Raw genomic sequence first — 17,892 nt, 5'->3', positions numbered from 1 at the left:
AAAGGTTACAGCTTATGTTTCGACAGTGATTGAATAGCTAATAATTGGAATTGTTCGATTAACGCTTTAGATTACGACATAAATGCACTGCAATCTTCGTTTGCTGTCGTTGCACGTTACGTCATTAGATACACTGCCGCTTGGGCAGTGTATCATATGCTTCCGCGCGTTATTTCTGTGAGATATGAAACGTGTTTATTGGTGCATGGTGAACTATTTTTTGTAAATCTTATTTTATTTAGTTAAAATAACATGTAATTATTTATTTATTAAGGCTGAATTATGACGAGTGTCACTGTTGAAAAGAACATGAAAAGAATTATATTTTTCAATTATCGTTACGCGAAACAAACGCACTGCGATTCGTTTGTGCTTGTCATTACTATTGATACGAAGCTTTTATTATTGGTGTTTGTTCGTGGTGAGGATGAAATATTTTTAATAAAGCAATTTTTTAATATCTAATTTATTTATTGACAAATCCGTTACTGATTAGGAAATTTTTATTCATTTATTTATTTATTTATTTATTTTTTGTATACGCAGGCACCCCCACTTAAAATTTTCACCGGCCGCCACTGTGTTTATGTTCTCTTGTCAATTACTGGATTTCAGTCGTTCCATTTCCCTAAATTTTTCTCTTTACTTGAAATATTTTCACTGTAGCGTCAACAGATGGCGCCACAATTTCATAATTTCCAGTCTTATGTAGCTGTAAGTGTGTGTGTGTGTGTGTATAGTATATAATTAAATTATAATATTTTTCCATAATTAATCAGACCTGTGTTTCTATAGGAATGAATTTTGAGTTGTTATATATATATATATATATATATATATATATATATATATATATATATATATATATATATTCTGTGTAATTTTTTTGTGTTTACGAAGGAGAAAAACTACACAAGATTAAATAATACATTTAATGTCCGTCTTTTTAAACCCTCCTGGCACCTGCCGCGTTGCATGATACGCAAATTCTATGCATTTGGTGTTTTACAATGCCTCTGGTGGTGAATTTTGGAATAACTTTTTTTTTTCTTCAGATATCGCTTCCGCATGATGCACAATATATTCTGCAAAGTTTCGAAATAATCTGGATCACACACACACACACACACACACACACATACATATATACATACACACACGTATACATATATACATACATGTGAGATTCAATCACTGGCGGAAGCCTGATCCAGCAACATCCCAGAATTTTACCAGGACTTCATATTCGTGTTATCTCCCAGAAAGAGTATCAGATCGGCCTTTGAAACTGGCAGCTGTCAGTTGAGTGCGTTATTGGTTTGGGTGTTACCGAGATGGATCACTAAGTATTCTGTTTTTTCCACTTGGCGCTAATTTCAACAGGAGAGTCGGTGCGAGGTTATACCAATGTTCGAATATTACATTGATCAGTTTCAAAAGTACGGAAAGTCAATGGTTAAAGTGTGTTATAAAGTCTGTTGTCTTTTGCTACTGGGGTGGTTTTAGGGGTTTAGGTGTGAGAGAGCATATTTCAATTCGAGTTCGAGTCTGGGGACAAATGGAAAGAATATCGTGCGCCGCTGATTATGGTGGATTAGTGGCGTGTTGGATTTGATTACAGGGGTGTTTCTTTTGAGTGGTATAATGATCTATAAAAAAATTGGTTGATGGATTCTTCTAGGCGATGTGGTTCTGTCTCGGCCGACATTTTTGGGTGATGAAGTGTTGCAGGATGTTTTACATCTTCTGTTAGGCAATTCTTTAAGCAATGAATACCCCCACTTGTCTGCTGAGGATTCCTTGCAGTAGAAATTTCGTTTGGTGGTGAGTATTTTGGCTGTTATTGGATATTTTTAATGTTTATATCGTGTTTGTGTTTGGACATCATTATGTGATGTTTTTAATCAATTCAGCGTATTGTTTCTCGAGAAGGTCGATCTTTAGTATACGATAATTTATTTAGGAGTAATCTGTTTACTTTCGTTTTAAAGACATTTTGTATACCGGTATAAAGTGGAAGAGAAAGCTTTCATATAAAGAATCATCCAGACTGAGCAGACTGTTCCAGAACTGTGTTTCGTCCACGATTTTTTTTTTTTTTTATACTAAGAAATCAAACTTTTCTTTGTAGAATTCCGTTTCTTGTACAGCAATGGCACTGGCGTGTCGAAAATGGTGCCTGCGCAGGTAAGTTTTAGTGAATTGATATTGAGATCCGCAATTAGAATGAGTTGCGCGAGGGGTTGATCAAGATTTCTAGCTGCTGGCAAATGAAATTGCTTGGGTTTCTGTCCGTAGGTCCATAGGTTTATTTATTTTGTCTTTATTTTGAAACGTATATTTCTTAAAAATTCGAGATAAATAATGTATTCGAATGTTTGTTTATTGCTAATTCTGATTTCCAAAAAGATGTCTAAATGCCCCGACAGCCACCATCTCGCACTTAGCGAGCTAAATGTTAGAAGAATGGATTCTTTTGCAATAGAATCTAGTAGACACCCTGATAACTAGCACAGTCCATCGCTGTCAATCCTCTTCAGTCTTTAGAGATTGTCGCACGCTGTACAGATCTTATGTGACCATAATTTCGATCATATTCCTAGTCTACGTCTCTAAAGTGGTCTTTTTTGGTAATTCTTATACACCCCAATGTAATGTTTCTTACAGCTGCCAGACGTTTCTTGCTGTATTCCTCATTTTATTGTAATATTGTGCCACCAGCACCAAATTTTGTCCTATTTGATCGCCAACTTCACCAGTTAAACCACCTTTTCTGATTATTAGTTTATTTTTTTATTATTATTACTGTTCAAGGAGTTTAATAGAAATCAAAAACCCAATAGGAACGTTATCGCTACTAGAAAAGATAGTTTATTACGATTCTATTGTAATAATGTTGACACCTAAAAATATTGGAAATATTTCTTGTTTAGTATAAAACCGAAAATATTGTCAAATCATTTTGTTAGAAGAATTAAATAAAATTATTTGGCATGCATAATATACGAAGGTAAAAGATTGAATCTAGAAACAGAGAGAGCATATCGTGATAGAAGGACAAATATAATTTTGCAATATAGGATTTTAAATGCATCATTCGCTGTCTATCTCATTTCTTGTTCTTCTCATAGCCTTCACTTACTTATTAAGTATATAATTGAAAAACAGTTCCTTCAGCTGCTGAAAACAATAAAATTATAATTTCACACGTATCTTACTATTAAAATAATTTTTACTTTTGTTGTATTATCGTATGAAATGATATCTATCAATGTAAACAAACAAATTTTATCGAAACTTAATGAAATAAAAAAGGAAGGTTTGGATAATGTTATTTTTTAAAATTTGTTTAATTATTAGAAACTAGATAGAAATAATGCAAGCAGTACTAATATCAAAAGGTACGAGAAATATATTCTCGTGATACCAAGAATACATTCACGTGGCAGAATCTCTTGACAACAATGATGCAAGAGCATAAGGTTACGTGTATTTCCGATAGATGGCAGCATAAGTAGAGAGCAAAACGCTGTAGTATATAGCGTATCCTGTGTTATATTGTGACGAGTGAGTTTACAAATTGGTTTTTTTAAGATGAAATACAGCTACAAGTACCGGAGGCAAAGTATCCGCATCTCAGTAAAATTGTTTATCTCAATTTTTGGGACAACTTTATTGCTTTGTTCTCAGTAATGAAGTCTGTCAAATCAAACCATCGTTCTGCCATCACAAACACCTGACTGAGCTTCCCTCATACTGTCTTAACATCACGCCAGCCAGACCTTAAAGCATTAACAGCAAAAATGAAGACCTAAAATAAGCTTTCTGCAAGCAGTGATTAAATATCTGTATATGTATAATTATCTTTCTATAATTATATGTATCTCTGTGTGCTTTTAATAATTATTTTTTCAGCAAATAGATTTAGGCTCTTGTAAAACATTGTAAAATGTATGTCTTAAAAATTAAACACCAACCATATTATAGATTAAAAAAAAGAAAGAAAAATGACCTGACAAAATATTCAGCTAGACGTACAATGACTTTAACGGATAGATAAACATTGAGGTCAAGAACGCAGTTATATTTTTTACTAAACTGCATTGTAATGCCAATCTGAATATAAAAATGTAAAACGTTTTAATTAAATCTCAGTTATCCTTAACAATAATAATTATATTCATCCATACTGCGGACGCATATATTATTTTAACAGCAAAGTTTAAACATTATGCGTGTCTAATAACAAATTCATGGATGTTGTTTTGAATGCTGTAATGTCTGATTTATACTATCTTATTTACACTATCACTTTTGGCATCTTTCTCATACGCCTTTTCCAAATCTTATTACAGATTTTTTTCCCCCATGATTTCTTGGAATTCTTTGACACTCATACACCTATCAGTATATCAGAGCTATTGTGCCACTATCAAACTGATCTCTTAGCATATTGTCAGCCATACTGGTTGTTACATAAGAGTTTTTTCCCTTCTGACAGTTGTCAGGTTAGTTTTTAAGTATCTTTTACATGTGACATGCGTAAAGCATAAAAAACTGTCTGTTTTATTTATTAATGTAAATGGTAGATAAGGAAAATTTCATTGCGATCCTGATTCAATAGGAAAATATTTTGTCGTAAGTTTACCAGTACAAGTGTTCTTCAGTAACTGGAAAACTTGTCATTCAAGGAGATGATTGGTTCCTCTTTTATGGCTTCATTTAAAACACATTCTATTTTCCTTCTGAATAATTTCCAACCAATTTTAAATATAATTCGAGATCAGTTTGGATAACAACGAAGTAAGAGATGCTACGAGACATCTCTTCTGCAGAAAACTTTATTAATTGACAATGACCTACTTAAAATAATTTCTCCGAATAAACTTATGCTTTGTCATTCATTTTAACCGTGTTTTCTCTTTCTGGTAAATATAAAAATATCCGATCATCCTTCTTAACTGCTATGTAAATGTCAAAATAAATGGAATATCACTACTAAAACAAATGGAAGCAATGATAAGTTTAAAAACAATATTTCGACCTTATCTCCTTACATTAAACGTATGTTTCATTGTTTCAATTGTCATCCAAGCTAGCACCAAGGCTGGTTTGCTTTTTCAAGCTTTAAAATCTGGGGTAAGATTGCTAAAAAGAGCACCGGCACAAGTCGCTTTCATCCCAGCAACGAATAGAATTCTTCCCCCCCCCTAATAAAAATTATTATTATTATTACATGACACCTACAGGGAGTCCAAGGACTCATCGAGGGAGGGCAAACTACCCTACTTCGCTAAATACATCTCAATCTTTTTTCTCCTACTACTTAATTCTCTAACTACAACACTATTACCATCAACGCCATCTATCGTCCGTAATCACCAACAACAGTATTTTTTGTCTGTAAATTGGTGTGTTTTTCAATCTCAAGGTCGATTTGTCTGTACGCGGGATGAAAATATTAATAATAATTAATGTATATTTTGTTATGGAAGAAAGAAAGAAAGAGCGATTGCAACTAATAGACATGAAGAAATATAAAGAATCACTTCCTATTCGTATTCAGTTATTACATCAGAAAATTGATGGAAATGGTATACTAACTACATTTTACAAGACCAGTTTTGTCTTAAAAATTCAAGAAAAAAATCATGTTACAAATTAGAAAGAAGAAAAAAGAACTGCAAAAATATTCAGTTACACTCCCTCACCGTTCAATGGTTGATATGTCGTTGCACGGATGGAGAAATATTAAGGTCAAGAATGCAGTCACATTTGTAGCTAAAGTGCATTGTAATGTCTGTCTGCACATCAAAATGCGAAAGGTTTTAATAAAATTTTAATTATCCCTTAATAATAACTATATTCATACATTATTGTTGAAGCGTACATTATAATTTAAACGTAAAATTTAAACAATGAGTGCCTATAAAATTACACGATTATCTGCTTGTTTGAATGTCGTTTGGAAAACGAAATATCCAATCAGCATATTTCATTTAAAAAAAATAAATAAAATAAAAAATAAATAAATAAAAATTAATAAAGAACAAAAACGTCAATAATAAATAATCGAATTTATTTCATGAATTAAATTTTAAATATATATACTTTTCTAAAAATTTTTTCGAGAATGGTAGGGAACAACATACGACGATTTTTTTTAACCTGCAGAGTTTTCGAAATAATCTATGACTTCCATGATTGGAAGTAAAAGTTGACATTTCCTACAAGAAAATTGATTACGACAGCATTCTTTTATATCCGTTCTGACTCAAAATTTTGTTGGCGTATTCTGCCATGGTGGCAATATTTGCAGGGGGCGCCATAATACCATTTCTGAAAACGAGCCGCGCTGTGGACACACACACACACACAAACACATATACACACATACAGATTTTAATTGTCTTTCGTTTGAAACTGATGGAATGGTTCTCACGGAGAAGTGTTGTAATTATTCAGTATAAAGGTGAACCTACTGAACGAACATTATTATTAAGAGAAACCTTGTAAAATTTATTTTGCGTTATGCTATTATTTTTCTTCAATTGCACCTTTAGTATTATTGTTTTTCCTTTTTCTGCCGTTATCGTTCCTAAGTCTACCTTAACTTCTGACTCTCTGTGAAGTGCTCTTTACCTTATTCTAATTTGAGCCGATTAATTTAGTCCTCGCTTGTAATCCTTTATTCTTCCTACATGTGTTAGCGCTGTCAGTGAAAAGGCCTCTGAAATTAGGCAGTTCGCGGGTACAGTTAACTCCCACACTGTAATTCAGGGAGGTTTATATTATTTTTCGACTGAGCCACCCTGAATTAATTTTATAGCATGAGAAGATTTGTTATTATACTTCTAGAATAGATTACTTTCTAAAATAATCCCTAATTAGTCAGTCGTGGCAATTTCTCTAATTTAAGCAGACAGGTTCGATTGTTTTAACGAGACAGTGTATTGGTCAAAAATCAGGCGATAATTATTAGCAAACTAAGCATGTTTATTTTACCTTAAGCAGCTATGCAATCTAATACATAATCTAATAACAATTTCTCTCTGATGCTTATTTTAAGTTCAAATCGTGACCTTACAATTTAAACCAGCTATTCGCAATGCATATACAATCCTACCCGCTTTGAAGATTTGTGGCGGACCTGCTGACTGCTTTCCTCTGTTCTATACACTATCCTTCGCTGAACGGCTTTTTGGGGTCGTCCTAGTGTGGCCCTCTTCCGAGAATGGTGGCATAGCTCACCTTCGGTTCTGGATCTACTGTAGGCGCAGTGCATCTGGTCGCACGTGGCGCGTTCCAATTACTGAAGATACATCTCCGTAGAATAATCTGCCTCTCCTGATTTTCCCCGTGCCTAGGGGTCACGCTCCAACGAAATAACCGGACGTCCGAGCGGGTCAACGGACTGTAGCAAGACGAAAAACTCCAAAGCTCCTCCAGAGGTTCTCAAGACCTCTTTTATACGATTCCGAAGTTCTTTGTTTTAGGGTCGGAGACCAAGGACAGCTCGTGCACAGGCACTGCGGAACTGCAGCATTCCCAATTTTTATCGATACATAAATATATTTATTAATTTATTTATATTTGCTCGTAATATTTAATTTTATCATCAACAATCCTATGCAATTCTCTTATTTTGTATAAAAAATAATAAAAATCCATCTTGTAGCACTTAGGAGGGCGCTAGCAGCACTGTGTTTACCACAGTGTCATATTGCTACGCGCGCAAGCATATGCACATCATAGTGAGAAGCGAGCTATTAGCGTAATGCGGCACTGTCCGTCGCGCAGTTCCACTGTTGTTTATATGCAGTTTGCGCCAGTAGTAGAATGTTCGTAGTGCTTATCGTGTTTACTCCTTCTCTTTAAATATTTGGACATTACAATCAAAGGATTTAATGGTAATATTTTTTAAGTAATTAAATTTTTAAGTAATTTTTTAAATTACTTAATTTTTTATTAAATTTAAAAATTTTTTTAAGTAATCTATTTTTAAGTAATTTTGAATTATACCAAATATATAATTTTATTATTTGTATAAAAATTATATATAATTTTATCGATAATAAACAATATTTTTTCATGTAAATTTTTTTTTTTTAATTTTTACCATAATTTTGATATTTTATCCAAACACACTGTACTTATTTATATTTCGAAAATTGCAGCACCCCACGATTTCAAGCCACGAGCCACCACTGTCGTAGACTCCCGGAATCTTCTGTGAATAACTGACGTCACTGTTGTCTTGACCTTCAGTTTTGGTGTCAAAATCCCCACATGTGAATGACCTTCAATACCTTCGTTCAGTTTCAAGTCGCCAACATAATCTTGTGTAATCCTCTTAACTTGAGGCAGAAATACTTTTAACATTCTGTTACATCAAAACTAAATATCAAATCAACGTAATGTACAATTTTAACCTTTACAATATAATTTATGAACAAATTCTATGTCATTCATTTTGTTCGTTACCTTTACAAGTTTGCAATCAGCATTTATCCTTTAAAATACAGTTCTGTACAATTTTGTTCTTTCCGTATGATTTACGACCTTTGTAAAAATCGATGTCGGAAAATCTTAGCAAAGTTTCACCGCATCGAATTTTACAACCTCTAGGGCAAGGATGGCCAACCTATGGCGCATGCGCCAAAAGTGGCGCATTGCATGATTAGAAGTGGCGCACTGAACCCTAGAGAAAAATTTTAAAAAAATTATATACGAATTATTTATATATATATATATATATATAAACACACAATTAACCTACCACTGAATTCTAGAGTGCGCACTTATTCTACTTGTTTGATCTTGAAGCAACAGGCACCGGCAAATGCTGACATGCGTCACCAGTTACTCAACCAGTTTACGGCCGACTCTCGTCATAACGTTCGATGAACTTCTGATTCGATGTGAGTGAACAACTGTGTTTTCGAACTTATATGTTTTTATTAACATTTCTTTAAATTTAAAGATTTCTGTTTTCATGAAGGCTTAATATAGTTCTGTAAATTTAAAAATACTTTTTTTTTCATTTTGAACGCGTATGTCAAGTTCTTGCCCACTCCCCTAATTTGCTGATTACTGAAATCTGCAATTATTCGGTGTATTTGTATGTGTGTGTGTGTGTGTTTATGTTTTTTTAATACAATATCTTTCCTTTTTATTTACGTATAGTAGGTTTATTCTAAAATTTAACTGATCATCAGCAAAGCTTTCGTAATGAGGATGTTTGGGTTGTGTGTGTGATTGCCAGCTGATCGACTGTTTTATGGCAGGAAGCGATCTCGTATTTCATTGGACATAATATATTACGAGAGAGAGAAAGACGAAATCTCTCCATGAAAATAATATATATATGTGATTTTTAAACTTATAGAACTGTATTAGGCCTTCATGAAAACAGGAATCTTATCTTAAACTTGTAGAACTGTTTTTGAATGTTCATGATGTTTAAAACGATAAAATAATTTAAATAAATTGTTTAATAATAAGCTTTACTTTCTGAAATAATTTTTTTACAGTCAGTTACCCATTACTTTGCAAAAGAAAATGAGCAGAAGAAAAGCAGAAGGTGATAGCAAGTGCCAGTTTAATGAACTGTGGGAAAATGAGTTCTTATTTATTGAGGGTCCTTCAGGAAAACCGTTGTGCATTGTTTGTGAAAGCACTCTCTCAGATAATAGAAGACATGATCTTAACAGACACGATAGAAAACATCAAGCTGAATTAGAAGAAAAACTGAAGAGACAAAATATATTTGTGAAACGAAGTTGTGAAGGTGTGGCAATGCTGGAGGCGTTTTATGAATTTGTCTTTGTGTTGGCTAAAAAACACAACCCTTTCTCTGATGGAGAGGAAGTTGTTAAGCCCTGTCTCGAAAAATTTGCAAAATGTCTTTGTGATAAGAATGTTGAAAGAAAAGTAAACCAAACTGCTCTGTCCAAGCAAACAATTACAAGACGCATCGAAGAACTTTCCCATGTGTTACTGAGCAATTGAAAGACCATGTTCATGCTTGTGCTTTCTTTTCTTTAGCCTTGGACGAATCCGCTGACATATGTGATGCAGCCCAATTAAGCATTTTTATAAGAGGAATTGATGGTAATTTTAACATCTTTGAAGAACCTATCGGTCTTGAGTCACTTCATGGAAAATCCAGGGGGTCAGACATATTTGACAAAGTAAAGTCATATCGAGAAAATCAACAACTAGATTCTAGTAAGCTCATCAGTGTTTGCATTGATGAAGTACCGTCAATGGTAGTTAGAGTTTCTGGGACTGTAACTTTACTTGAAAGGTTTTTAGGTCTTCTCTACTAAAGTATCACTGTATTATACATGAAGAATCTCTGTGTGGAAAAACTCTAAATTTGAAGCATGTTATGATACCAGTTGTAAAGCGTGTGTGAATAAAATTAAAGCAAGAGGGTTAAACAGAAGAGAATTCAGAGAATATTGTGAACTGCTGGATATGGAATATGGCGATCTCATCCTTCATTGTGAGGTGCGCTGGCTTTCTAAAGGACAAGTTCTCAGTAGATTTTGGAAGCTGAAAGAAAGGGTTCGTAATTTTCTGGAAGAGAAGGATGAGCTGCATGAGGAAAAAGCTTGTTGTGTGATGAGAAGATGAGAAATGGCTATTTGATTTAGCATTTGTAGCTGATGTTACCAGCCACCTCAATGATCTAAATGTGAAACTGCAGGGCAAGAACAAATCGTTTCCTAGCTTAGTAAATGACATCAGTGCATTCAAAATGAAATTAAAACTGTTCCTCCCCCAGTTAGAAAACGGGGATTGAAGTCAATTTCCACATTTAAAAGAACATAATGAATCTGTTGAAGATAATGGCAACTTTACAGAATATACTGAGAAACTCAGATTATTGCAAGAGTCTTTAACAGTCGTTTTGCCGAAGAAGAAGACTGATACTTGCATTTATAAATCCCTTTTCACTTACTGAACAAAAAATCTTGACGATGCCTAGTAACATACAAATGGAACTTATCGATCTCAAAACCAATTCTTTATTGAAAATGAAATTTAACGAACTTCCATTACTCCCAGATGTTTCTGATATAATTAATTTCTGGCGACCATTGTCCTGTGAACATTTTCCAGAACTGAGAAAATTTGCTCAGAGTTATATCTGTCATTTTGGAACTACATACAGATACGACCAAGCATTTTCATAAACGAAAATGATTAAGAACAAACTACGGTCGCGCCTGACTGATTCAAATTTGAAAATCTGTTTGATGCTTTCTGTAACTGATTTAACTCCAAACATTACAAGCTTAGCAAAAGCAAAGCAATTTCAAAAGTCTCAATAAAATAATTAATGTTTATCTTGTTTTTATATGAAATCCTTTTATTTAAAACTGCTAAAAGTGTCTATATTACCATATATATATAATAAATCATTTATGCATAACAGTTAAATATATCCATATTACCATATTTTACAAGGCCTGAAAAGTGGTATAAGTTTGTATGGCGCATCTTAACTAAAAAATGAAAAAAATGACGCATGACCTATAAAAGGTTGGCCACCCTTGCTCTAAGGAATCACGAACTCGTGTATAGGCGACATATCACCCGCATCCTGGTATATAGGAACCAAGCTGAATATCAAATCTACGCTTCAGAAGACAATGCCAGAAATAACATCTGAGGCGTTTCACCACCCGCAGCATTGCGGGTGGTCAAACGTGGTCATCAAACAGCTGGACTTGAGTTCTCTGAAATCAGTGCGCGCATTCGTTGAAGACTTCGAGCAGACCGAACAACGACTCGATGTCCTCATCAACAACGCTGCCGCTGCTCCTACACTCGATCTGCAACGAACCGAAGATGGCTTGGAGATGCAGTTCAGTACCAACCATTGCGGCCACTTTTTGCTCACCAACCTCCTCCTCGAAGTACTCAAGAAAAGCGCCCCCTCACGGATTGTAGTCGTATCATCAAATACTCATTGGGTAGGAAGTTCGGATTTCGACAACCTGAACTGTGAAAAGTGCGCTCTTCATGGCGTCAAGATATACAGCTACACGAAGCTGGCGAACATGCTCTTCGCTTTTGAATTAGCACGGAGACTGGAAGGAACAGGGGTCACCACTAATGCGGTACATCCTGGAATGGTGAACACTCTCATCGTCCGCAACAAAACAGGGTTATGGAAATATGTGATCGTGCCATTCTTGACTCCTTTTGCCAAGAGCTGCAGTGAAGGGGCCCAGACATCTATTCACGTGGCCATAGAAGAAAGTCTCGAAAACGTGTCTGGGAAATATTCAGTGGATTGTAAACCTCAAAAGGCGTCACCTACGGCTCTTGAGGTTGATCTCGCTCGTGAACTGAGGAATGTGTCTGAAACTCTTACAGACATCAACCAGTGACGACTACACCCCTCTTCCCTGAAATTGACATTTTGGAACTTGCAAGTTATCATTCCTGAATCGAACGCTCTGGTAAGGTGATTTTGCTTATTTTTTTTTTTTTCTTAGTTATTAAATGTAACAGAAATCTGATTAAATATTATTACGGAAAATAAATCTGTAAAACCTAAAATGTGTAACTTTTGTTCTAATTTCATTTCTCAGCAAGTAGGTATTCATTCTGGCTAGCGTCGTTGATTGAATAAATTTACAGAAATCTCAACCTCTGAAAACACTACTCATCTGTGCTTTATAACTACTACACATCTTTGACTCGTTTCGTCTCCGAGGTGGGGGTTTGTGAATATATCCGCTCTAGTATACCATGCTGTATCGAAACGGAATCTCCCAAATTTTATCTCCTTGGCTAAAAATCATTCTAAGTGCGCTATGTATGTAGTTTCTCCTCTAGGCAGCTCAAACCACAACCGAGTCCAGATTTTTTCATTGTTCTTTTTGTTTTATCCGTGTACGAGCTTTTCACATGTTCATTCTTCGTTGTACTGGCTTTTATAATATTTTAATTTTCTCCTTTTTTAATATTGCTTACTTTATATATATATATATATATATATATATATATATATATATATATATATATATATATATATATATATATATATATATATATATATATATATATATATATATATATATATATATATATATATATATATATATGGGGTCTGGGAATCAGATTCCCCACAAAACCAAACATGAGGATTCAGTGGTTGGAGAAAGACCTGGCGGATGGTATAACAAAGAAGCGAAAGAAGGGGGAGATGCAAGTGGAGTGAAATCAGAGTAGGAATGAGCGAAAGTGTGAGAGTTGGGATTGGATTTTTTATGGCAATTCGTTAAGAACATTGATATTTGAGGAAAGTGCGGAGAAATGGTGTTTTCCTAGTGCTAAGATTGAGGATGGTAGCGATGATGTAAGGATTCAGAGCGTGAAGTTGAAAGAGATGGTGGAATAGATGGCAAGAGTGGTTTGCGACATTAAAGAGTTGCTGGTGTATGCGAAAAAGAAGTGCGAGGAAGGAAAAGTTGCGAGTTTGTGGCTTTGTTGTTGTTATGTTCCATCGAGTCGTTTTCGACTCCTGGTGATTCTATGAACATACGCTCTCCATTCAGATCTGTCTCTGGCTATATCTTTCAGAATTTACAAGCGCATTCCGTCAACTTTAGCAAGCATCATCATCTTCTCCGGACTGTCATTTGCTCGCATAATATGTCCAAAGTATGACAATTTTTGCTTGATGATCATAGCTTCAAGGAAGCAATCTGGCTTTATTCTGTCGATCACTGATTTATTGGTTTGCTTTGCAGTCCATGGTATTCTTAGTAAGCGTCTCCAAACCCATAATTCAAATGATCTATCTTCTTTCTTTCACTCTTTCTCAGGATCCAACTTTCACATCCATACAGCACCACAATCTGATCAAGGCTAAATGAGAAGGAAAGCAGATTGTGTATGAGGAATGGTGTGGACTTTGTGATGTGTGGATTGAGTGTGTCGAGTCTCTGTGGTGTGAGATAGAGGCCAACAGCACGAAATATGCAGTTGGTTGCTGCCATAATCTAGTGGGTATACACGAGAATGTAAATGACATGCGTTGGCCTATTAGCATGATGAATGCAGGTCGAGTATCGGGGATTTCAACTATGGCGACATAGACCGGGGAAGGAAAGGTCACATGGCTGCAAGAAAATAGAATTTATACTTCTGATGAGAAATAATTGAAGCAGTGAGGGAGAGACACGAAGTGTGAGCGTGCTGGATCTGATCATAGCATGAGCCAACTCAATAGCCACCAATCTACAGTACCCTTTAATGAAATATACACCGTTTGGCTATTCTAAATAACTCCGTCTATCCCCCGTACCTATAAAACAAATAGTTCCATAAATTAACTCAGTATTATTATCAAAAAATTGAAAAAAAATGACTTATCTTTCGGCACCGTTACGATGTCATTGCGAAGTGTGTGAGCTGGTTTAAAAAATGATGTCCTCATATATAAATAAATAAATAAATACTTTTTTTTTCAAAGATGTTCCCCTAAGTCCACTTGTACATTAACACTTCTAGTATTTGCAAAGATGTTTCTTTAACATACGATATTTAGCGTCAAAGCTTATGGCCTTTCAGATAGTTTTCCTATTTCTTCTAAATTTACAAATAAATAAATCGAGATTTATGTAATCTTATTAAATGTAATCTTATTATATTAATCTAACTGTGCGCAAGATGACAACATAGCATTTTAATAGGAAGTACGTAAATGACATATATTCCGGTGATATTTTGAAATATTTTCTAATTTAGGTATACGTACAATGTGGAGTTCGCATATTTATGAAAATAATAAATAATAATATGAAATATAACAAGTATGGCGAACACTCATCACTGCTGCAAGCCGATCTTCAATTATTCGAGAATTGAAGTAAATGCTTAACAATTAAAATAAAAACGGAAGCTAATTCTTCCTGTGATGAAATGTTAACAATTGAATACTGTACGTTGTTTTGGTGTTTAGCATCAGTGTATTGTTTACGAATACGAATTTTGGTGGTTATATCCAGATAATTGTTCCACCTGAATTCAAATTCTGTAAGAACAGCCACATTTCATTAGGGAAGCCTATTTTATGAAACATCATTTTGATTCATAGTTCAATACTAACGCATGTTGTTTTGTTTTTATCGCCATTTTCAGTAGAAATATGCGTTCTTTTTTTTCTTTTTTTTTCGTTTGTAATTTTTCATTCGAGAATTCAATTGCAATTCGAAATCGCGTCGAACAGAGGCACTTAATTACAAAAGGTTAGGAAATACATACAACCCCTACAAGAAAAACTCAAAGCAACAATAAATATATTTACTTCTTATTAAATATTAAAATGGTGTTTGAATATTTCTAAGAGAATTTTCATAAATTCTTATTTTAAAATCAAAATTTTTAAGATTATTAAAGTTTCTTTATTTTTTATGAGTGATTATTAACGTTTAATAATATTATTTTCAAAATTACGATTTATATTGATGAATACCACTCGTGATGATTTTCAAAATATTTATATGTAAAACAGTGCTGCTTATTTCCATTCTTTTATCCTATCATGTACTATAGCTATGTTAGAAACTATAAGAATAATTAAAATTTTGCTTTACAGTTTTTTTCTGATCTTTCTTATAAGTTTAACTAAAAGAGCTCACGCTAACAAACGTGACCGAGATAAAAAGTGAAAAAGATTCTTTAATTATAACTTTTATAACTTTCATCGACTTCCCAGCAATTCCAGAAATATCCACAAAGTGAATGAATATGATCGTAAATGTGATGCATTCTCAGCGGAAAAACGCAAAACGATTAGGGCAATTAGTTCATGTCATTTTGAGAGGAAATCCTTTCAAATTTATTGAAGCATTAAAGGAGCAAGAAAAAAATTCGAAGATGAAATTTCACCTGCTTTTTGCATAAATATGAATGGAATTCTTTGCATGCACACACTTTTATTCTGTTTTTTTTTTGTATTCGTTTAAATATAGAGTTAATTACATCTGTTATTTTTAAATATTTTTTTAGGTATATATTTTTTTCATTTTCATATATGATCATACATCCTAGGTAGTTAAATGAATTCACCTGTTCAAAGATCTTGTTATCTATTACTATGAGAGTCCTTGTAAGGATTGGCTTGAAAAGCACTTGCTTCGCTCTTTTATCTTCCCCGTTATCTGTAGAGGACAGTGTAGGGATAAGGTGTTATTGAGCTATTAAAGCTCTGATCATGGCAGGAGGGTAACAGAAATAGCCAAGCCTCAGTTAGAACTTCATTGGCTACAGATTGCTATACATTACCCTCCAAGGGTATAGATTTTCGCCTCCTCTCGTACCTATCGGTTAAAGTCCTTATAAGGACTGGCTTAAAGGGGCGAAGTAAGGATGCTTTTCATATTCCCCGTTATCTGTAGAGGACAGTGTAGGGATAAGGTGTTATTGAGCAATTAAAGCTCTGATCATGGCAGGAGGGTAACAGCAATAGCCGAGCCTCAGTTAGAACTTCATTGGCAGAGTATTGGATTGAATGAATCAATCACCGACTACGTAAGTAAAGGTGAAATCTCAAAAATACGGACGATCTCTAGGCCACTCCATAGTGGGCGAAAGACCGTCCTAATCTCAGCGTTGGTTCCACTCAGTGACGGGCTCCCCGACCACTGAGCAGAACCGCTCAAATTCCGAGGAAAATAATTCACCGACAAAGCCCCTCAGCGGGCCGTGCCGGAGAACACCTTCCCCGGAGACTCAAAGTGCTCCCTTAAGGTAAAAACCCCAAGAGAGCGGACTCAAAAACTCCTCGCCCAAAGGGGTAGCAGCAACCAGCCGAACCTCAGTTAAACTTCATTGGTACAGCTTTGCGTTGCTATCCATCACCCCCAAAGGCATTAATGAACCAATCGACTATGTAAGTAAAGGTTCAATCTCAAAAATATATGGACGATCTCTAGGCCACTCATTCGTGGGCGAAAGACCGTCCAAAACTCAGCGTTGGTTCTGCTCAGTGAAACTCGATTACCGAGCAGAACCGCTCAAATTCCGAGGAAAATATAATTCACCGACAAAGCCCCTCAGCGGGCCGTGCCGGAGAACACCTTCCCCGGAGACTCAAAGTGCTCCCTTAAGGCAAAAACCCTAAGAGAGCGAACTCAAAAACTCATCGCCCAAGGGGGTAAGAGCAACAGCCGAACCTCAGTTAAACTTCATTGGTACAGCTTTGCGTTGCTATCCATCACCCCCAAGGGCATTAATGAACCAATCGACTATGTAAGTAAAGGTTCTATCTCAAAAATATGGACGATCTCTAGGCCACTCATTCGTGGGCGAAAGACCGTCCAAATCTCAGCGTTGGTTCTACTCAGTGAAACTCGATTACCGAGCAGAACCGCTCAAATTCCGAGGAAAATAATTCACCGACAAAGCCCCTCAGCGGACCGTGCCGGAGAACACCTTCCCCGGAGACTCAAATTGCTCCCTTAAGGAAAAAACCTTAAGAGAGCGAACTCAAAAACTCATCGCCCAAGTGGGTAAGAGCAACAGCCGAACCTCAGTTAAACTTCATTGGTACAGCTTTGCGTTGCTATCCATCACCCCCAAGGGCATTAATGAACCAATCGAATGCATCTCACGGTCGATTGATTCGCTTAATCTATCAGTTAAAGAAATTAATGAAGAACTCATATATTTCTAATATACAAATAATAAAAAGGTATATTATATCATTATTAAAAATCTCTGAAAATCTCTAAGAACCGAAGAAATATTATAATTATTTACAAATTAAATTAAATTGAAAACAAGATTTTATATATTTTTATTTTATCTTTTTTAAGTGTAAGCAATGTTTTTGCATGAATTCTAAACGTAGTTTTGAACAAA

At 34.9% G+C, this 17,892-nt stretch overlaps 1 pseudogene; it reads left to right on the top strand.

Moving 5' to 3' along the window:
* Positions 1–11,663: 11,663 nt before the first annotated feature.
* LOC150092949 (retinol dehydrogenase 14 pseudogene) lies at positions 11,664–12,407 on the top strand (annotated as a pseudogene).
* Positions 12,408–17,892: the final 5,485 nt, after the last annotated feature.

Source organism: Typopeltis vanoorti, chromosome 24, assembly GCF_054136105.1.
Source record: "Typopeltis vanoorti isolate ZY-2024b chromosome 24, IOZ_Tvanoo_1.0, whole genome shotgun sequence".
Classification (NCBI taxonomy): domain Eukaryota; kingdom Metazoa; phylum Arthropoda; class Arachnida; order Uropygi; family Thelyphonidae; genus Typopeltis; species Typopeltis vanoorti.
Note: the sequence above shows the minus strand (reverse complement) of the source record. Positions and strands in the feature narration are given on the sequence as shown.